At 36.3% G+C, this 23,624-nt stretch overlaps 2 pseudogenes; both read left to right on the top strand.

Moving 5' to 3' along the window:
• The first annotated feature begins 400 nt into the window (after positions 1–400).
• On the top strand, positions 401–1,531 carry LOC125807225 (uncharacterized; annotated as a pseudogene).
• An 11,977-nt stretch (positions 1,532–13,508) lies between these two features.
• Positions 13,509–15,259, top strand: LOC125807250 (MADS-box transcription factor 22-like; annotated as a pseudogene).
• Positions 15,260–23,624: the final 8,365 nt, after the last annotated feature.

Below are 23,624 nucleotides of genomic sequence, written 5' to 3'. Positions count from 1 at the left end.
AGTTCTTTTTAGGAAAAAATATCAATTAGAGAAAACATGTAATTTAAAAGGTATTACTGAAAAATAAAGTTCTTTTTTAGGAAAACACATCAATTAGAGAAAACATGCCTTTTAAAAGGTGTTAATTAGAATTGAAGTTCTTTTTATGAAAAAATCGATTAGAGAAAACATGTAATTTAAAAGGTGTTATTGAAAAATAAAATTCTTTTTAGGAAAAAAATCAATTAGAGAAAACATGTGGCTTAAAAGATATTATGAAAAATGAAGTTCCTTTTAGGGGAAAAACATGAATTAGATCACACTTGTTTGCTATAAATAGTTGATTCCCTCATTTTTCATATATATTCTGATATTCTACTCTTCTTCTTCTCGCAGTTTAACAAATCTCGTTTGATTTCTGATGGAAAGAAAAGGAGCAATGTGTGAAGGAGATGGATTGAAGAACCAGGCTGAGGCCTTTGAGGAGATGATCTCAGAGGTTCCTTTTTGGTACCGTGCCGGGGAATCAAAAATTTTAATATTGAATCGAAGTCCAGAGGTGGAGATTTCGCAAGAACAGCCCCCTGGCTTTAGCAGAATCTTGTTGGTTAGTGTTCTTCTTAATTGTTGGCCCGCATTAGAAGATTTTCTCTAGTGTAATTTTTTGTGCTGAAAGTATATCTGTTAAGCACCTGTTTCCTAGAAGTTATCAATGGAAACAACATTCATTCTTATACAACTGAGTGAATGTTGAGCCGAATCAGGAAAGTGTACTCCAAAATATGTTTCCTTAATCAAAACAAGTTTAGATTCATTTAATGCTTACAGATCCATAAACCATTTACGATGTGTTTAAATTTTTGAGAAGTGCTTATTTTGTCATTGATACAGGCTAAGCCTGACACTATTTTCTCTAGAGCAAAATGGAAAGCTATAACTCTGATTGAAGAGGTTGCTGATAAGCCTTCATTAAGCAGTGCTCCAGTGAAAAATGTTACGGAATGGAATTGTGAACTTTGTCAGGTATGTACCCGAAGTCAAGATGTCCTGAATGACCACTTGCAAGGATAAAAACACAAACGCAAGGGGGCAACTTTTAGAGAACAGAAGGACAACAAAAACTGGAGCATTGGTCTTTTTCCAAAGAAATCAAAATTCATCCAGCTTGTGGAACGTCCTTGCCATGATATGATATCAGGGAAGAAATCAGAGGAAGGATCATCAAGTCCCAACAATAATCATCCACCATCCTTGTTGATAGATGACAATGCGGATGACATGAGAAAGAACACAGATCATGAAAAGCAAAACATTAGGGGGTTCATGTTTTGGTGTGACACGCAAAATACGGACCTTCGCTGAAAAGGTGATGGAGGCAACATAAGATTGGAAAAAACACAAACGCAAAGAGGAGAACAAAAACTGCAGTGTTGTTCTTTCACCAATGAAACCACAATTCATCCAACTTGTGGAACATCCTTTCAATGATATGATATCAGGGAATAAATTAGAGGAAAGATCATCAGGTACAAACGATAACGATCAACCATGATTTTATTCGCAAGGACAAGTAGTGTAAAAAACGCAGAGAAATGATTGTGTCAACAACTAGTAGCTTAATTATTTTTGTTGTCAAGTAAAACTGTTGTTACCAGTATTACCTTTTGATTCGTGGTCCTGTGGTGTTCTATCCACGTAGCTCATAGTGATGGTTGTCGGTTAGAGAATCTCCCAATAGAGTTAAAGTGTATTTTTATATATCACTTATAATGTTGAGTTCAAACATGAGAAAGTATCTTGTAAATTTTTAAATGACTTAACTCCTTTATTCTTTACATTCAGCTGGAGTACATTGTTATCTATTCCAGTCCTTTCTTTCAATTATTTGTTATTAAGCTATATAACATACTCATACATTGAATGTACTGATGTCATTCGACCTACATCTTTTAATGATGCGGATATAGGTTCTTAGGATTCTCAACAAGAGACTGTTGATATCACTTCGTCTGCTCACCAACTTTTGAGTAAGACCTCCTTGCTTTCGGAGAACTCCAATTTTATGAGTTGTTAGTATTAGTAACATTTTGAGTAGTCATGGGTCTTGTCTTGACACTCGTCTATATATAGTAGAGGCTTCATATATAGACAGTTTGTGAGAGTCTTTCAGTTATCAAATGTTTTATTTAAACTTATGAGTCATACTCAGTATATTTAGCAAAGTTTTGAGATTTAGTAAGTTGTTTTTAAACGTTTCTTTTAGTATGATGCTTGTGTATTCTTGAGTTAGTCTTCCGCTTGTAGTCAGTCAGGATGAGGGTTCTCTTGGATACCATCAATGGTTCTCTAGTGCCGGCCATGTCTAGGGTGTAGGCTCGAGTCGTGACAACTGAATATAGCGATCTACTCATCAGTATAGTGGTAACGTGAACTCTAGTGAATTGTGAACTCTGTCGACAACATTAAATCATGCGAGTTTTTTTATGTACCAGAAAAAGAAGAGTAGAAGATAAGAAAAAATTGTTTATTAAAAATGAGAGAAAACTTCTCTATTTTTACCTAACAAAGGATACCCCTTCAATCAAACCCATAATGGTAATAATTAATTCTTAGACCAACCTATTCCACATTGATAACTCAAATATACTATCTAGGAACACATAGAAAATCATAAACTTAATTAGAACCTCATTTTACTACATACGATCTCGGGTACACCTCTTGATGCTCTTACTAATCTAATGTAACACCTCAAATTTGGAAAGAAGGAAAATAAAATTTTAGTGTTGCGGGCTGTGTCTACGGCTCCCATGTACGGACCGTAGAAGATTCTACGGGTCGTAGATAGAAACCCTAGGAAGGGGGAAAATAATTTTCTAAAATCAAGTCCCAGTACCCTTTGTAAGGTTCACCAGGATGGTCCGTCATCCTATGTTCGAGTCGTAGGTAGGTTTCATAGATGAGTCCCAGTCTTAGTGAGTTTTTTAAGGTTAAAGTTTGTTGCTACTTTTGGTTTCTACGGACCGTAGGGAGACCTACGAGCCATAGAAATGTTGTGTCAAAAGATTGATGAAATTATGGTCCAGTACTTGGTCTACGATTGACCAGTATGGATCGGAACCGTAGGTCGAGTCCGGCAGTTACTTTAAGTGGCTTTTACGTCTTTTCCCTAATAGTTCTTAATCAAAAAACTATTTCATTTTACCTTCTAACCTAAGTCCTATATAAAGTTTTTAAGCCCCAAATTACCCACTTTCAATTCATTCTTCTAAATTCCCTAAACCTAACCAAACCCATCCTCCCCAAATTCTCTCAAGGCTAAGAAAGAATAAGAAGAGCTAGGGTTCCGTTCAAGTCTTCAATCCTCCCTTATTTTCTGGGCTTAAAGGATCAAGGTATGTGGGTATTCACCTATGAAGTCCTTTCCTCCATAGGGTCCCCAAGGTTTCCAATTTCTCCCTTCAATTTCAATTGATTCAAGTGAGGGTTTAAATTCAATTTCATGGGTTTCATTATGGTGATTGATTATTGTTAATTAAGTCTTCTAATGCATGATTCAATATTACTACATGATATTTAGTTGAAATTATGTTGACTCATGCCTATATTATAATTTTTCAATTATGAACCTACGATGCACTCATGAACCAATGAATTATGAAATTATGAAGATATACATGTCTTTATGAAGTTATTTTTAATTATTTAAGGATTCTTTGAAAGGAAATTATCAATGTTATTATGAAAGGTTTTCTCACATGATATTATCATCATGCTTGTGAAAGGTATTTCTCACATATGGATTCACATTAGTGAAAAATTTCTCATCTATGTTGAATGATGTATAAGGAGATATTCTATGTTTTAATTTTGAAAGACGTGGATTGGTATTGATCATTGCCTTTCCTATGTTATAACGATCTTTGACTTTTATCTATTCTGTTGGAACTTAGACTTAGCACCGAGAGTGCTTTGAGGTGGAGGATCAAATAGAAGAGTCTCTAGTAGCAACCTCTAGTCCCAAACTACGTGCCCTCGTAGAATTGTCTTAAATGGCCTAGCTAGTGGATCCACTTTAGCAAATAATAATATGTACAGATTCTACCTTGGCAAGTAGATTCCCCTTCATTTGGTTTAAGGGATATACCGGATTCCATGATATAGCTCTTGTTGTCTTAATGTCGGATAAAGCTAAGACCCCACATGACAATGTTTTCTTCAAAGCTTTTCTTATGTCCTTTATTTCAAATGATTTGACTATATCCTATGATATTTTTGATCACTAAAACGTAGAACGTCGAGTTAGAATGAAATTAGATCATACCTTACACACGATAAGAGTAACAAGAAAATGAAGATTCTTCATAAGACACTTTGTAGACTCCCTCTCCCCTCTCATTAGATGTGGTGCGCACTACATATCCATGAAAAAGGACTCTACCTAGTGAGGCTTTTCAGACACTTAGTGCTCTGATACCAAGCTTGTCATGCCCCGAGCTACCCCCGAGACGCGGACACGGGACCTAAAACCACAAGTGATCCCAAGCTAACCCTGCTGGCATGATCATGAGCATACTAAATATAAACTGAATAATATAAATTGTGCGGAAGCTATAATCATAAACAAAATGAAAAGATGGGGAATACCCATATACTATAACTGAGATATATGAAAACTGATGAGTTTAATACAAGGAAGATATTAACTCAATACTAAGCTGAATCTATCTATGTCTGAAAATAGCCTCTAATTGACTAGAAATACTGGGACAAGCCCCAACTATGTCTAGCAAAACTGAAACTAAAGGACTAAAAATACTGAAAAGAAACTCATGACTATTGTCCTCGGAGTATGAGGACTCACCATTGATTCTGCTGAAATGGAGATCGAGAACCGATCTATGCATGATTTGGATGCTGAGAACCTGAACATACATCACGAGAAGATGTAGCGCAGAGTATGCGTCAGTACTTGAGAGGTACTGAGCATGCAGGATAGAGTACAGCTGAAACAACATATAACTGAACAAAGAAAATAAGCAATGATATAATCTGAACATGATATAGATACTGAATGCTGAGATAACTGAATGCAGTGACCAATTTATAACATGCTGAAACTGAATACTGGATATAATGATAAATGGTCAATGCAATAGAATCTGACTGAACTGTGGGAGCTACTAACAACCGATCATAAAACTACATGAGCTAAATGTGGAGTCCGATGTATACGCCTCATCGAGAGGACCCAATATACCCTGCCAGAGGTATAGAGGCATGCTGGCGTGATCACTGAAATGATGCCCACAGAGGGGACTTACAACCTACGTGGCTAGTAGTTCTGGGATTATTTGTGTACGCTGAACCCTAGTCCAACTCGGTATTATGCTACTCCCAATAGATTAAGTAATTAACACATTATGACTAAATATCTGTAATTTACTGGATGACTCGAATTGAACATGCAAACTGAGTGTGCAACAATTAAACTGATATTGATGCATTAATAACTGAGGCATATATAACTGAATAACTGAAATATCTTACCTAGCATGTGTAATTCAAGAACTAAAGAAATACATAGCTAGGGTTCTGGAATTCATGCAATAAACTGAATATTAACATACTAATCTAATTTGGATCATTTTAACAGCTAGGAACCCAATAATTCTAACATTCAAGAAACCCTAGGTCTAATCATAATAAGGGAATCAAGAAACTGACTGAAAACTAAGGACCTAATGGGTGAAAGGAACCCACTAGTGAAATCCCACATAGCTGGTGACGAATTCCACGGAGAAATCTTTAGATTTCGGGGCTGGAACTAATGGAGCCTTGCTGTGTTGTTGAACTAGGGTTCTTGACTTCTCTTCTCCTCTTACACTCTAATTTTTTTCTAAGTTTTGATTAATGATTTGACTTAGGTAAGGTCTAGTTATGTTTCTAGGCTTAAACTGACTAAAACATCATAATTTAGGGTCTAAACGACGTAGCTTAGGGGTCCAACGAAATAGGAAAAGACCAAAAAACCCCTGACTTAACTGATGTCAGAGTGATCGACGGACGGGACCTACGGGCTGTAGGTCAATCTACGGCCCGTATATTGGAGTCGTAGGTCAAGTTTGCCCGACAAGGCTTCACTAAAACAAACATAACAGTTTACTCAGAGGTCGGATTTTAGCAAACTCGATGGCATTGGAAAGAGGATTCAATTATCTATCATATCATAGGTCATGAGACACATAATTCCTTTTGTTCTAAGAGTTATGGCCATTTGAATTTTACCCAATCACAACTTTCCTCTAATTGGCTATTTACCCTCACCTACGATCAGACCTACGGACCATGGATCGAACGACGATCTGTGCTGGTTGGCCGTTGTTTGTGTCAGAGGCTGGGTAAAAGGGGCCTTGATCTACGGACATAGACCACGGACCGTGGTCTGACCTATAGATCGTGGGTCGAGACTTAGCCGATTTTTTGAGCTGGGTTTGAGGAGGGGTTGTGGTGGTAAACCACGGACCACCAGCACGGGCCGTGGTCTAACCTACGGTCCATGGATGGCAACCGTGGGTTGCACCTGCAACTTCTCAAAATCTGCATTTTTGGTCTGTTTTGGATACGGGGTGTTACACTTCTAGTTATTGGTGAGTCATCATGTTCCAAGGACCGATACACTCTATAGCTTTAATTTATGTCATTTCATTTTAGACTTTGTATGTGATGTATGAGTTACGTCCCAATCACTTTCCTTATGATGTATTATATGGCTTTAGACTTACGTTAAACTTTCGCTTTGTCAAACTCTTTTGATGTATAAAATGCTATATTTTAAAGTCTTTACTTCTATTATCTTGTATGATGTATGCTAAGTGGCTTGTGTAGGTCCCTTCGGGGTTTTATATTCCATGTTATGCCTAGGGTGTAATTTGGGTCGTGACAAACTTATCATTCATAAGCCATGTCGTGTAAAGTATTGTTCATGAGTGTAAAACGCGCCACATTTATGAATATCAACTTGTAAGATGTTTAGTTCATCATTCTAAAGTCATGCGATACAGTGTAACTGTATATGTCTCTCTGTTAACCCTTATCCGATCCTTTTTAGACTATGGCCCCTCAAAGAGCTTCTGTTAGGAGGAATGCGAATGAGAATGTGGAATGAAAAGCTCCTCAAGTTTTGGCCCTTTGGCTGAACAAGTGACTATTGCAAAGTTTCGAGCTGCTTTTTAAGTGTTGGCTCAAGCCATGACGGAACAAGCCAATTGTCACGACCAAGGGCTACCCTTTAGAAGTGACACAACGTAAAAGACTCCGAAAAGTCTCATAGCATGTCATCACATAAGATAATAGAAATAGTACGAAATTTAAAACTCATTTAAAACCATGAAATAAAAAATCCTTTAAAAACAACGGAAGTCTACTTGTCTCACATGTCGAACTACAACAATATCTTGAAACAAAAGCAGGGTCATGGCCCTTTACAATAGAAAGTCTAGCTAATGTCTATTACATAAAAGATATGAAACATCAAAGTACTTGTCCTCGAATCCATGGGGACATACCAATAGTCTTGGAAGAGCTCAATCCAAGCTTCAACTAGAGAGAATCAACTCAAATGCCGAAACCTACACTTTGGTAAAAATGAAGAAATATGGGTTAGCACATTCAATGTACTAAGTATGATTGCCATGCAAAAACTATGCTTAAAACAACCATTTTATTTGAAAGTCATGGTTTTATGCCAATTTGATAAAACTTCATGAACATAAGTATAAGAGGCATAATATACAAACATAACCAACATACAAGTCATTTCTTCACATTAGAACATAATCAACATATAAGCCATTTCATCACATTAAGCTTTCACCTCAATTAACTCCAAGCTATACTTTGTGCAACGTATGAATAGCGTCCCATACCACCATCTACACTAAGTACCACATTAAGGCCACCAAAAGTGAACTTACCATTCATCCTTGCCATCTTTACACAATACTCATAAATAAGAGACATAAACATTTCATAAATCATGACAAAAAAGTAACTCATAATATAATCCAAGTAAAACATGCATAAACACATTTAAGCATATAAGTCAACATTCTTCATTAGCTTCATTAAGAGCATATTCATTTATTAGTTATTAAGACATTAGAGAACTCCCTATAGCCCTCTCGAAGCCTACTCGTTCAATGCATAGATGACATCCCATACTACCACCCACACTTCATAGAACCTCTCAAGTAACCATAGTGCACATCTCACATGATGGGAATAAGTGTTTAACCAACATAGACCATGTGAGCTTGACATGGAATCCGTTGTCATGAACCCACACCGTAAAGAGGTGGTCTACTTGCCTAAGGTAGGACCGGTAACATTTTAGCTTAGGTGGATCCACTAGCTAATATCCTATGTGGGCACATAGGTATGTGATAGGAAGATGTTCATTGGAACTCTAACCTAACATTGGGAGAGTTTCCATCTTATCATATCCACTTGGTGCTTAGCCTCTATTCCCATAAATTATTTCATTCATATTATATTATTTTACTTGAGAGGAATTCCATTGGCCTATCGACTCAAGTTACATCATTACACATAAAAGGAATGCCATAAGCTTATCCATTCATGGTTCATTATTAGGATAGCGCTAGAATCCTCATGAAAGGAATGCCATAAGCCTATCGATTCATGGTACGTTTCCTCATTAGGAAAGGAATGCCATAGGCCTATCGATTCAAGAGTCGTCATTGCATTAGTTCACTGGCTCATTATGAAAGGAATGCCATTGGCCTATCGATTAAAGAGTTAGCCTACAACACATTCATTATACAAGAAGAGGATGCCTTAGCCTACCAATTCAAGGTACTTCATTCAAGGTCACATTCATCAATACAAGAAAAGGATGCCTTAGCTTACCAATTGAAGATACATCAATCCACATTACTTTCATATATACATGAATAGGATGCCTAAGCCTACCAATTCAAGATACAACATCACATTATAGAAACCCTTCACATTCTATAATCATCATTTATGAGTGTTAATTGAGAATATGCTTTCAATCACAACACAATTACATTCTAAACATGATCATAACACTTTCATTAAGATCACACACATATACTTCACATCATGATCAAACAAATATCCTTCATGAAATTGCACTTCAAGGCTATACATCAATCACAACCCAAACATCTATGATACTACAATAGATAAGGGAATTAACATGATTCAATAACCAATTCAATATAAACATAAACAATTCAACATACTTTCATGATGAATCAATTCACAATCATAAATCACAACTTAGGATTTTGGGGGAAACATGGGTTCATAGAGGAAAATCACCATAATTCATCATTTATTCAACAATCCATTCATAATTCATCACATACTTTGAAAACGTTTTGGAATTGAACCCATGAATAGATTGAAAACCCTAGGTTTCTGGGGGATTTTGGAAACTTGAAATCATCTTTTGATAGGGCTCCTTGAATGAAACTTAATCAAGGATGAAGACTACCATACCTTTAGAGAAGAAACTCCACCAAAATTGAGAGCGAAAGGTGAGATCTTGAGCTTCAAACCTTGACTCCTTCTTCTCCAATGGTGGTTTCTAGAGAGAGAATATTTGGAGAAGGTGGGAGGTTTCTATTTTGTGATTTGAAGTAATAAATTGGAAAAGGAGTTTTAATACCTTAATTAATCAATAATAATTGTCCCAACGCATAACTAATTAATTATGAATTTACCATAACACCCCTCACTTGGCCGAGCTTGACAACTTTTACAGGTGGTGACCTACGGACCGTAGATATGGTGACGCCCTGTCGGGCTGGTCCATGGATTGGGTGTGAGGGTCACCATTTAGGGCCTTGACCTATGCCCCATGACCTATGGGGCGTGGATAGACCTACTCCTAGTAGGTGCCATCTGTAGGTCACCAAAATTTTTGCAGCTTTTTGGTTTTAGGCAGCTTTGGGGGTTAGACTTTAGGGTCCCCCTGAAGGACCCTTGATTGGTCCTTGAGGGGTCGTACCTTGACGTTTAACCCCTAAACTCGTCAACCTAAGCTTGGGACATCATTTTACAACTCATAACCGCATATCAAACTCTAACACACACTCATTAAGCTCTAGTTTCACCTACTAGATTTTCGGGTCTTTACATTATCTACCCCTTAGGAACATTTGTCCTCGAATGACACTTTAAACACTTTAAGGGATTAACAACTCAAAGATTAATGAAAGAAGTGTAGCTGCCTAACGTCCTATAGCCTCTCATTCATAAATGTGTCACGACTCACACCCATGAACAAGACTCTACTAGACGTGGCTTGTGAGACATCAATCCTAAAAACCATTCCCAAAACCTTGTGCTCTTATACCATGTTTCTGACGACCCAGGGCTACCCCCTAGATGTGAAACGGTGTACAAGACTCTGAAAATTATCTTACAAGCCTCATAGCATGTCTCATATAAGATAATATAAATAGTACATAATTTAAAACTCATTTAAATCCATACAATAAAAAATCATTTAAAAACAGCGGAAGTCTACTTGTCTCACATGGCCATCTAGAACAATATCTTGAAACAAAAGTAGGGTCACGACCCTTTACAATAGAAAGTCTAACAAATGTCTATTACATGAAAGAAATGAAACATCAAAGTACTTGTCCTCAAATCCATGAGGAAATACCAATAGTCTTGGAAGAACTCAATCCAAGCTTCAACTAGAGAGAATCAACTCAAATGTCGGAACCTACACTTTGGTAAAAATGAAGAAATATGGGTTAGCACATTTAATGTACTAAATATGATAGCCATGCAAAATCTATGCTTAAAACAAACATTTTATTTTAAAGTCATGCTTTTATGCCAATTTGTGAAAACTTCATGAACATAAGTATAAGAGGCATAATATACAAACATAACCAACATACAACTCATTTCTTCACATTAGAACAAAATCAACATATAAGCCATTTAATCACATTAAGATTTCACCTCAAGTAACCCCAAGCTATACTTTGTGCAATGTATGAATAGAGTCCCATACCACCATCCACACTAAGTACCACATTAAGGCCACCAAAAGTGAACTTACCGTTCATTCTTTCTATCTTTACACAATACTCATACATAAGAGACATAAACATTTCATAAGTCATGACAAGGAAGTAACTCATAATACAATCCAAGTAAAGCATGCATCATCAAATTTAAGCATATAAGTCAACATTTTTCATTAGCTTCATTAAGAGAACATTAATTTATTAGACATTAAGACATTAGAGAACTCACTATAGCCCTCTCAAAGCCTACTCGTGCAATGCATGGATGACATCCAATACTACCACCCACACTTCATAAAACCTCTCAAGTAACCATAGTGCACATCTCACATGATGGGAATAAGCGTTTAACCGACATAGACCATGTGAGGTTGACATAAAATCCGGTGTCATGAACCCACACCGTAAAGAGGTGGTATTCTTGCCTAACGTAGGACCTGTAACATTTTAGCTTACGTGGATCCACTAGCTAATATCCTATGTGGGCACATAGTTATGGGATAAGAAGATGTTCATTAGAACTCTAACCTAACATTGGGAGAGTTTCCATCTTACCATATCAACTCGGTGCTTAGCCTCCATTCCCATAGAGTATTCATTCACATTACATTATTGTACTTGAGAGGAATGCCATTGGCCTATCGACCCAAGTTACATCATTACACATGAAAGGAATGCCATAAGCCTATCGATTCATTGTTCATTATTAGGATATCTCTAGAATCCTCATGAAAGAAATGCCATTAGCCTATCAATTCATGGTTCATCATTACATTACTTTACACATGAAAGGAATGCCATAAGCCTATCGATTCATGGTACATTAACTCATTAGGAAAGGAATTCCATAGGCCTATCGATTCAAGAGTCATCATTACATTAGTATTGGCTCATTATGAAAGGAATGCAATTGGCCTATCGATTCAAGAGATAGCCTAGAGCACATTAATTATACAAGAAGATGATGCCTTAGCCTACCAATTCAAGGTACTTCATTCAAGATCACATTCATCAATACAAGAAAATGATGCGTTAGCCTACCAATTCAAGATACATCAATCCACATTACTTTCATTTATACATGAATAGGATGCCTAAGCCTACCAATTCAAGATACAACATCTCATTATAGAAACCCTTCACATTCTATCATCATCATTCATGAGTGTTAATTGAGAATATTCTTTCAATCATAACACAATTACATTCTAAACATGATAATAACACTTTCATTGAGATCACACACATATACTTCACATCATGATCATACATAGATCCGTCATGAAGTTGCCCTCCAAGGCTATACATCAATCACAACCCAAACATCTAAGATACTACAATAGATAAGGGAGTTAACATGATTCAATAAATATTTCAATATAAACATAAACAATTCAACAAACTTTCATGATCAATCAATTCCCAATCACAAATCACAACTTAGGATTTTGGAGGAAACATGGGTTCGTAGAGAAAATTTACCATAATTCATCATTTATTCAACAATCCATTCATAATTCATCACATATAAGCCTTTGAAAACATTTTGGAAGTGAACCCATGCATAGATTGAAAACCCTAGGTTTTTGGAGGATTTTGGAAGCTTGAAATCATCTTTTGATAGGGCTCCTTGAATGAAACTTAATCAAAGATGAAGACTACCATAACTTTAGGGAAGAAAATCCATGAAAATTGTGAGTGAAAGGTGATATCTTGAGCTTCAAAGCTTGACTCCTTCTTCTCCAATGGTGGTTTCTAGAGAGAGAATATTTGGAGAGGGTGGGAGGTTTCTATTTTGTGATTTGAAGAAATGAATTGGAAAAGGAGTTTTAATACCTTTAAATGCCTTAAAATACCTTAATTAATCAATAATAACCATCCCCAACCCATAACTAATTAATTATGAATTTACCATAACACCCCTCACTTGGCCGAGCTTGACAGCTTTTACAGGTGGTGACCTACGCCCATGACCTACGGACCGTAGGTGGGGTGAAGCTCTATCCTGCTGGTCCGTGGTTTGGGTCTGAGCGTCACCATTTGGGGCCTTGACCTACACCCCATGACCTACGGGGCGTGAATGGACCAACGCCCAATAGGTGCCTTTCGTAGGTCACCAAAATTTTGGCAGCTTTTTCGTTCTAGGCAGCTTTGGGGGTTAGACTTTAGGGTCCCCCTCAAGGACCCTTGGTTGGTCCTTGGGGGGTCGTACCTTGAAGTTTAACCCCTAAACTCCTCAACCTAATCTCTGGACATCATTTTACAACTCATAACCCCATATCAAACTCAAACACACACTCGTTAGGCTCTAGTTTCACCTACTAGATTTCCGGGTCGTTACACCAATAGGGAGGTTGTGGTTCCCATGAACCCAAATATGTGTATGTTATCAACTAGAGTGAGGGACTTCACTAGAATGAATCCCCAATGTTTTATGGTTCTAAGGTTGAGGAATATCGTCTAGTGTTCATTGATGAAATATACAAGGTTTTGATGATCGTTTGTGTGACGCCGGTGGAAATGGCAGAATTGGACGCTTACCAAATTAAGGGTGTTGCTCAAGTTTGGTTCAACCAATGGAAAGAAGAGAGGGCGGTTGATGCGGGTCCTCTTGATTGGAAAAAGTTTAAGGGTGCTTTCCTTGATAGGTTCTTTCCCCTTGAGATAAGGGATGAAAAGGTACTTGAATTCATCAACCTTCGTCAAGGAAATATGAGTGTGAAGGAGTATGCTTTGAAGTTCACAAAATTTTGTAAATATGTTCTTTTTATTGTTGCTGACTTGAGGGCAAGGATGAGTAAGTTTGTCTCGGGTGCGTCTGAAATGGTTGGTGGTTAAGGAATGTCGTACCATCATCCTCATTAAAAAAATGGATATCTCACGTCTAAGATTCATGCTGAACAAATAAAAGAGGAGAAGCTTAAGGAAAGGTCTAGGGAGGCAAAGAGAGCAAAGACCAGTGATGGTGACTTTCCACATTCAAGTTCCAATGGACATGATCGTTCTAGGTTCCGACGAAGGTTTTCCGGTCAAGGTTCCTCCAAGGCTCCAACTCCTAAGTTCAACAAAGAGAGGGTGTCTAACCCTAAGCCTCAAGGAGGAAGTGGGGGTGGAAACATATTTTCAATTCCCTCACGCCAAAAGTGTGGTAAGAGCCATTCGAGAAAATGGTTGATGGGTACGGATAATTGCTTTGGTTGTGGTAAAAGTTGTCATTGCTTGAGAGATTCTCCGTATAGAATTGACAAGGGAAAGGATGGTAGACATGCTCCGCCTAGTGGTTCGGATTCAAGTGCTCCAAAGCAAAACCGATTCTATAGAATTCCAATCTAGGACTCAAAAATTCGGTTCATACCACTTTTAACAACTTTGAACCTTCCAAAAACTACAATTTTTAATCAAATTTCAAAACCAACTTTATAAACTGGTCAAACATGACTTGAGAGAACTTTTGAGAGGGGTAAAATGATAATTTTATGAAAATTTCTAAAAATGACCTTTTGGATCATTACATTATCCATCACAAAAGACTATGTTTATCCTCAATTATAAGGTAAAAGACAATACCTAGCAATGAATCCAAACATGGGTCGGCAGAAGATCAAAGTTACCAAAGTAGAAGTCAAGAATCACCTCCAAGTCACATTCTCTAAACGTCGTTCAAGACTTTTCAGGAAAGCCAATGAACTATGCACACTATGTGGGGTTGAAATTGCCATAATGGTATTCTCCCCTGCAAGAAAAACATACTCCTTTGGCAATGCTAATGTTGAGTCCATTATCGATAGGTTTCTTTCGCGAAATCCTCATCGAATCTCCAATCCACTTCATCTTGATACTCATAAACATTTCAATGTTTGTGAGCTCAACTTGATCCTAACTCAAATTCTTGATGAAGTTGAAGTTGAGAAGAAAAAGATTGAAACATTTGACCAAATAAGGAAGACTTGTGAAAGCCAATATTGGTGGGAAGCCCCTATAGGTGAACTTGCCTATCATGAGCTTGAGCAATTGAAAAATTATTTGGAAGACATAAAAAGAATGTGATGACTCATGCAAGCAAGATTATGGTTGAGAATGATGTTGGAATTTTTTATAACCATGACAACAAACCTGTTGATGCTTCAAATTATCCTCATAACTATACTTGTGGTTATGATCATCATGTATTCTTTTAGTTATTTTTCCTCATCGTTTGGTTAAATTAACTAATCTAGCCAGAATCTCTTTCCTCGTCTTATTTAACAATATGTGTTTCATTATTAAAAGCGACATTAATATAGTGTAACCTTCTTCCATTTCTATCATGTTATTATTTAGGGAAAAGGTACAAGTACCCCCTAGACTATTACCGAAATCCTAGAGACACACCTTAACTAAATTAAGGTCCTATTACCCCCCTAACACATTTTTTTTGTAATTTTGTATACCTTTTTGGCTTAAGTGGCATCCAAATATCTCCCACGTGCTTGAACTGCGTAGAGTCACGGAGTGTGCCACATAAGCCAAAAGGAGTACAAAATTATATAAAAAATGAGTTCAGGGGGGTAGTAGGACCTTAGTTTAGTTAAGGTGTGTCTCTGGAATTTCGGTCATAGTCTAAGGGAGTACTTATGCCTTATCCCTATTATTTAAGAAGACATAATTAAATCATATACAATGGCAATATAATTTTTTTTTCAAATAATTAGTTCCACTTATTTACATGCAATTGCATATAGCTATTTTTTAGGTTAATAAAAGTTCTCTAACTACCCAATTAGTTAATAAGTGAAATTTGCTAAAAGTTTTGTGCACTTTTTCCACATGCTTCAAGCAGATTGTGTGACATTAGTTTTGAGATACCACAAGCAGAAGGTGAAGTTCATACTGAATATAAAATGCCAATAATGTAATTGGAGGTGCTATGTTTCCCGTTTTCCTCAAAACTAGGTAATTTGTTCGATTTTAAATAAAAACAAACAGCAAAACACTAACAAAAATAAAATAAAATAAAATAAGATAAAATTCAAGCCTATTCAATTTACGTTGTGTTCTTAAGAATATTATTCTCCTCAATGTATCCGAGATAATGAAATATATCCTCGTAGAATTGATCAATTTACTCATTAGTATAGTGGTAATAGAAACTTTAGTGAACAGTAATTAAACTCACTTGACAACATTAAATCACACGAGTTTTTTTAAGTGAAAGAAAAAGAAGAGCGGAAGATCAGAAAATAAGAGAAAACTTTTCTATTTATACTTAACAAATGAAAGTAGAACAAATGATTCTTGTGTCTTATCAGAAAAATCACAACACTTCGAAAAAGTTATAATCCTTTTAAAAAAACTCATAACCACCCTTTGATATGAAAATATGCTATTCAAATTGTATTTTTTTAGAAAAAATACTTTATTTCTCATTTGCACTTTTTAATATCCAACACTAATCACCTCATCAAGAATAGCAATGATTCTTTTGTCAGGCGTATCCAGGATTTCGAGATGATAGATGCACTATTACAAAGAGGTTGATCTAAGATATAAATTTGATCAATTCGACATTTAGGTTCTTACTACCAAAAAAGGTTTAAATTTTAATAGTATAGGTCCAAAATTAATATATATCATATCACATATCGTATCATATATTACTAAAAGTGTGAAGCTCCAAAGATGAAAAGTTAGATTACCATTTTACCGCTAGGCTAAATTAAAAATCTAATTAATTACATATTAAATGATAATATTTTAATTATTATAAATTTTTAGTTATTCATTATAAAGACAATGAAAGTATAATTATATTTATTTTAATAGTATTTTACCTTTCAATTTTCCATGTGACTTTTAATTTTTCCGTAATTTTTTGGAAGCTCCAAAGATGAAAAGTTAGATTCATTTTACCCCTAGGATAAATTGAACATTCTAATTAACCAAAATATTAAATAATAATAATTGAATTGTTATTTGAATTGTTAATTATTTATTATAAAGACAATGAAAAAATTATTTTATTTATTTTACCCCTAGGCTAAATTAAACATTCTAATTAATTAAATATTAAATAATAATATTTTAATTTTTAGTTGAATTTTTAGTTATTTATTATAAAGATAATTAAAGAATCATTATATTTATTTTAATAGTATTTGACCTTTCATTTTCCATGTGACTGTCATGTTTCCGTAATTTTGCGGAAACTCTAAAGATGAAAAGTTACATTTATTTTAACCCTAGGATAAATTAAACATTCTAATTAACCAAATATTAAATAATAATATTTTAATTATAATTTTAATTGTTAGTTATTTATTATAAAGACAATGAAAGAATTATTATATTTATTTTACCCCTTAGCTTAATTAAACATTCTAATTAATTAAATATTAAATTATAATATTTTAACTATTATTTGAATTGTTAGATATTTATTATAAAGATAATGAAAGAATCATTATATTTATTTTAATAGTATTTGACCTTTCAATTTTTCATGTGACTTTTCAGGTTTTAGTAATTTTTGTCTTATAAATTTAACTTTTTCAAGAAAGACTTTTATTTACTACTCTGACAATTCTTGTGTGTAGGAGCTCTAAAAAAGTGAAATAATGTCACAATTTGTGGTAAAAGTTGTGAGATCCCCTTGTACAGTCATGAGAATAGACAAGAACTCAACTATTGAAGCATCAGAGCTTGGTGTGTTAGTTTTTAACTTATTTGTAGTAATTAGAATTATAATAAGACTTTTCTATCTCTCTTCATATAGTTGAATTGTTGTTTTTGTTAGCAACTTGCTTTAATTTCAGATTTTTATTTTGTATGCTCAAATATTCAATTTTCAGACAAAAGCAAAAAAAAAAAAGCCTAATTGTCTTGCTCATGAGTATCTTTTTTTTTTTGTTCTTTGTACTTATAATTTTTTACATATACATTAACATTCATCTTTTAAGAATGAATGTGATAAAATGTTTACTCTTTTTTTTTTTGAAAAGAAGAAGGTGAAACATATACCATTAGGTTAATGGTGGATAGGTTATGTATGAAGAGAAAATTAAATTCTATATAAAAATAGTAGTTATGTTCATAAATATCCCGATTTTCAAAATATAAATAATAAGAACTTTTACATCTTAGTTTTAAATATTTATAATTAGCTAATTAGTTTAAAGTGCTTGTGGATAAAAATTTAATATAATATTTTGAACACATTCATTATAATTATTTATAAAAAAGAACTCAAATCATATTTTTAATAGTATTTATTTTTTTTAAGAAATAAATGTTTGCGCATGAACTAAATCTGGCCCTATCAAGACTGCTTCACCTACTTCAAACCAACCAACTGGAAATCTACATCTACACCCATACAATGCCTCATAGGGGCCATCTGAATGCTGGAATGTTAGCTATTATTGTAAGCGAACTCTATAAGAGGAAGGTGATCATCCCAACTACCCTTGCAATCAATCACACAAGCTCTCAACATGTCCTCTAAGGTCTGAATGGTATGCTCTGCTTGCCTATCCGTTTGCGGATGAAATGTTGTGCTAAGATTAACCTGAGTACCAAGACCTTTCTGAAACGACTTCCAGAAATGAGAGATAAACTGAGGACCTCTATCTGAGATGATAGACAAAGGACCCCATGCAACCTAAATATCTCATTAATGTAAAGTTTGGCGTAGTCCTCCACCAAATCTGTAGTCTTAACCGCCAAAAAGCGCGCAGACTTAGTAACTCTATCAACAATCACCCAAATGGAGTCATGTTGTCTGCGAGTACGAGGTAAACCTGTAATGAAGTCCATATTGATCACTTCCCACTTCCAAGTAGGAATGTTGATCTCTTGATTCATACCTCCTAGTTTCTAATGTTCTACCATCACTTGCTGGCAATTAGCGCACTTAGCCACAAAATCCGCTATATCCCTTTTCATTCCATTCAACCAAAGGACTTCCCACAGATCATGATGCATCTTAGTGGCGCCTGGATGAATAGAATATCTAGAGTTATGGGCTTCTGCAAGAATCTGTTGTCTCAACTCACCCACCTTAGGAACACATAACCGATCCTGATAACGAAGTACACCATCTCTCCCTTAGGAGAAAACCTCAACTTTCTGCTGATGAACTGCACCCTTTAGTTGAAGCAATATCGGATCACTGTCATGCTTTTCCTTAACCTCTACTACCAATGAAGATTCTGACCCATTCTGAACTGTTACACCACCATCTGATATGCTCATAAAACGAACTTCTAAATGAGCAAGCCTGTGAACATCCTTTGCTAGTTCCTTTCTTTCTTCCTCTACATGTGCCACACTAATAGTCTGGTAAGAGCATCTTCTACTACATTGGCCTTACCATGATGGTAATGCACACTCATATCATAATCCTTAAGGAACTCAAGCCATCTCCTCTAGCGATGATTCAATTCCTTCTGGGTGTAGACATACTGAAGGCTCTTATGGTCTGTGGACATATCTACGTGAACACAGTACAAGTAATGTCTCCAAATTTTTAGTGCAAGCACCACTGCTGCTAGCTCGAGGTCATGTGTCGAATAGTTCTTCTCATGCACCTTAAGTTGTGTAGAAGCATATGCTATAACCTTACCTCACTGCATCAACACACAACCTAGGCCGACTCTGGATGCATTACAGTAGATAACATAACCGTCTGAACCCTTTGGTAGAGTCAAAACAAGAGCTATAGTCAACCTAGTTTTTAGTTCTGCAAAGCTTTTCTGACAATCATCTGACCACTGAAACTTGACCTTTTTCTGAATCAATTTAGTCAATGGAGAGGTTGTGGATGAAAATCCTTCCACGAACCTTCTGTAATAACCCACTAAACCCAATAAGCTTCTAATATCTATAGGGGAGGTAGATCTGGGCCATTGTTTTACTGCTTCTATTTTCTGAGAATCCACTTGAAACCCTTTTCTAGACATAATATGCCCAAGGAAAGCAACTGATTGCAACCAAAACTCGCAGTTGCTAAATTTAGCGAATAATTGGTGATCTTTGAAAGTTTGTAGAACAATCCTCAAATGATTCGCATGTTCTTCCTCATTCCTAGAATAAATGAGGATATCATCAATAAAGACGATAACAAACAAGTCCAAAAACTGCTTGAACACTCTGTTCATCAAATCCATGAAAGTTGCAGGAGCATTGGTTAGTCCAAATGACATAACTACAAATTCGTAATGACCATACCGAGTTCTAAAGTCTGTCTTTGGAATGTCACTCTTTCTAACTCTTAACTGATGATAACCAAATCTGAGGTCTATCTTTGAGAAATGACTAGCACCCTGAAGTTGGTCAAACAAGTCATCAATCTTAGGGATGGGATACTTATTCTTGATTGTGACTTTGTTCAACTACCTATAATCAATGCACATTCTAAGAGAACCATCTTTCTTCTTCACAAACAACACTGGTGCACCCCATGAGGAAATACTAGGTCTGATGAAGCCCTTATCTAGAAGGTCTTTCCACTGCTAGGTCTGTTGAGAATAGTCATAGTTGCTTGTCCAAGCCTTCTTATTCTCCTTGGCCTGTTCCCTAAGCTTATCACCCTCAACCTACTGAGCATGAGTCGTGAGCCTAGAAATGTTCATATCCTCAAGCAACATAGCATTCCTACACTCTGTTTTACTAGATCGGATACCCCATATAGGAACTTGTTCATTTGAGCCCTGGAATCGGTCACCATGTGAGGATCATACTTGGAGAGTTGGGTGAACTTGAGCCCATACTCTTGGATTGTCATAGAACCCTACCTTAAATTCATAAACTCCTAAGCTTTTGCCTCCCTCAATTCTCGTGGGAAAAACCTGTCCAGAAAGGTCTCACTAAATCATTCCCAAGTGATAGGAGTTGCATCTGTACCCCTGTTCTCTTTCCACTGAGTATACAAGATATGAGCTACATCCTTAAGCTGGTAAGATGCCAACTCAACCCGATCATTTCCAGCTACTTGCATCACTCCAAATATTTTCTTGACCTCATCTATGAAGTTTTGGGGATCTTCACCAATCTGCGATCCTAAGAATTCTAGCAGATTCGTCTTAACAAAATCCCAAACTCTAGCTGCAACTAACCCAACATTAACATTTTCCGGAACTAGAACCTGCTGATTATTTTTGGTTGGTCACATTCTGAGCCGACAACTGGATAGCGTTCCTAAATTCAGCATTTAAAACTTCCTGATTCGGGTCTTGAGGAGCTGCATTTGCATTCCTAGCATTCACATTCATTGCGTAAGCTCTACGAGGAGGCACTATCTGAAAGTGCATAACGAAGGATTAGCACGAGGAATTAGATCATACCTTACTCATGATAAGAGTAACAAAGAAATTGAAGTTTTCCTAAAACACTTTGTAGCCTCCCTCTCATTAGATGTGGTGCATTACACACCCATGAAAGAGACTCTACTTAGTGTGGCTTTTTAGACATCCTAGGACTCTTGAACCTAATGCTCTGATACCAAGTTTGTCACGCCCCGAAGCTACCCCCAAGATGTGGACACGAGACCTAGGATCACGAGTGACCCTAAGCTAACCCTGCTAGCATATCATAAGCAAATAAAGTAGTCTAGAGCAATAAATACTATTCGGAAGCTAAATCATGTGAAAAACTGAAATGATGGGAAATATCCATATACTAAATCTGAATATAAGAAAACTGAGAGTTTGAATACAAATGAAACAGTCAAACGCTAAGGCTAAAGCTGAAACTAACTATGTCTGAAATAAAACCTCTACTGACTAGAAATGTTGTGACTTGCCTCAGCTAGATCTAGCAAAACTGAAACTAAAACTAAAAGAAATAAAGATAATCATGTCACTAGTCCTCGAAGAATGAGGACTCACCACTGATGTTGTTGAAGTGAAGACCGGGAATTGATCTATGCGTGATCTGGCTGCTGATGACCTAAACTTACATCACGAGAAGATGTAGCACAGAGTATGCGTCAGTACTGAAAAGGTACTGTGCATGTAGGATAGAATAAAGCTAAACAATAACATAACTGAACAAGCAATAAAGCAATGATATAATCTGAACATGATAAGGATACTGAAAATTCTGAACATGACTAAACTGAATGCAATGACCAAGTTTATAGCGTGCTGAGAGTGAAAACTAAGCTATACTGATAACATGATCAATGCAATAGGATCTGACTTAACTGTAAGGGAGCTACTAATAACCGACATAAAACCACATGAGCTAAATGTGGAGTCTGATGTATACACCCCATCGAGAGGATCCAATATACCCTGCCATAAGTATAGAGGCATGCTGGCGTGATCACTAAAATGATGCCCACAGAGGGGACTTACAACCTACGGGGCACGTAGTTTTGGGACTTGAGGGTGTTTGACCCTAGTCCACTCGGTATTAAGCTTCTCCCAATTGATTAAGTAATTTAACATTTTATGACTGAAGTTCTGTAATACTGGATAACTCAAATACTGACATGCAAACTCTGAGAATGTAACAATTATGACTAATAATGTGACATTCGTAAACTGAAGCATGTGTATATCTGGAATAACTGAATAATCTGACCTAGCATCCATAATTTGTGAACTAACGAATATATACAACTAGGGTTCTGAATATCATACGAGAAACTGAGTAATAACATGATAATATGATTTTTAAAGTAGCTAATTCATGATACTCTACTGAAGTTCTAGAAACCCCAAGTCTAAATAATATTAAGGGAATCAAGAATCTGACTGAAATCCAGGGGCCCAATGGGTGAAAGGAACCCACTAGTGAAATCCCACATACCTGGTGAAGAAATTCAAAAAGAAATCTTTTGATTTCGAGGCTGGAACTGATGGAACCGTGTTGCGTTCTTGGGAAGGGTTTGGTCGCCTCTTTCTCCTCTTTACGTTCTAAGTTTCTAAGTTTTGGTGAATGATCTAACTTGGGTAAGTTCTAGTTATGTTCCTAGGCTAAAACTAACAAAAACTATGTAGTTTAGGGGTTAAACGACATAGTTTAGGGGTCCAACGCATAGGGAAATGACCAAAACGACCTTGACATAAAAGTTGTCGGGACCAACCAACGGACCTGGTCCACAGACCGTGGTCCCACCTACGGTCCATCCTGGTTAGTTGTTGATTGGCTTCAAAGAATGAGATTGTGGTCCACGTTCCATAGACATGGTCCACGAACCGTGGTCCCACCTATGGTCCGTTGGTCCTGCCGTGGGTCGGGGTTTTCTAGGGACCTCGATCCACGGACCATGGTTCCACCTACAGTCCGTAGGTCCTGGTCGTGGGTCAACCCTTAGCTAAATTTTTTGGGGGTTCTGGGGATGGGTTGCAATTGCGAACCACAGACCATCAGAATGGACCGTGGGTGGCAACCGTTGGTCGCACCTGCAACTTCTGAAAAATCTACATTTAGGTCTGTTTCGGATACGGGGTGTTATAAACATGTTCAATACTCTTTAGTACAAATCCAAAGAGAGTTAAAGAATAAACTTAAGCAACTCAATATAATAGAATATCAACAAGTAAGAAGACATCAAGAAAG

The sequence above is a fragment of the Solanum verrucosum genome, unplaced genomic scaffold, assembly GCF_900185275.1.
Source record: "Solanum verrucosum unplaced genomic scaffold, falcon-dt-bn FXZP01000153.1, whole genome shotgun sequence".
Taxonomy (NCBI): Eukaryota; Viridiplantae; Streptophyta; class Magnoliopsida; order Solanales; family Solanaceae; genus Solanum; species Solanum verrucosum.
This window is presented reverse-complemented; position numbering and strand designations above follow the sequence as displayed.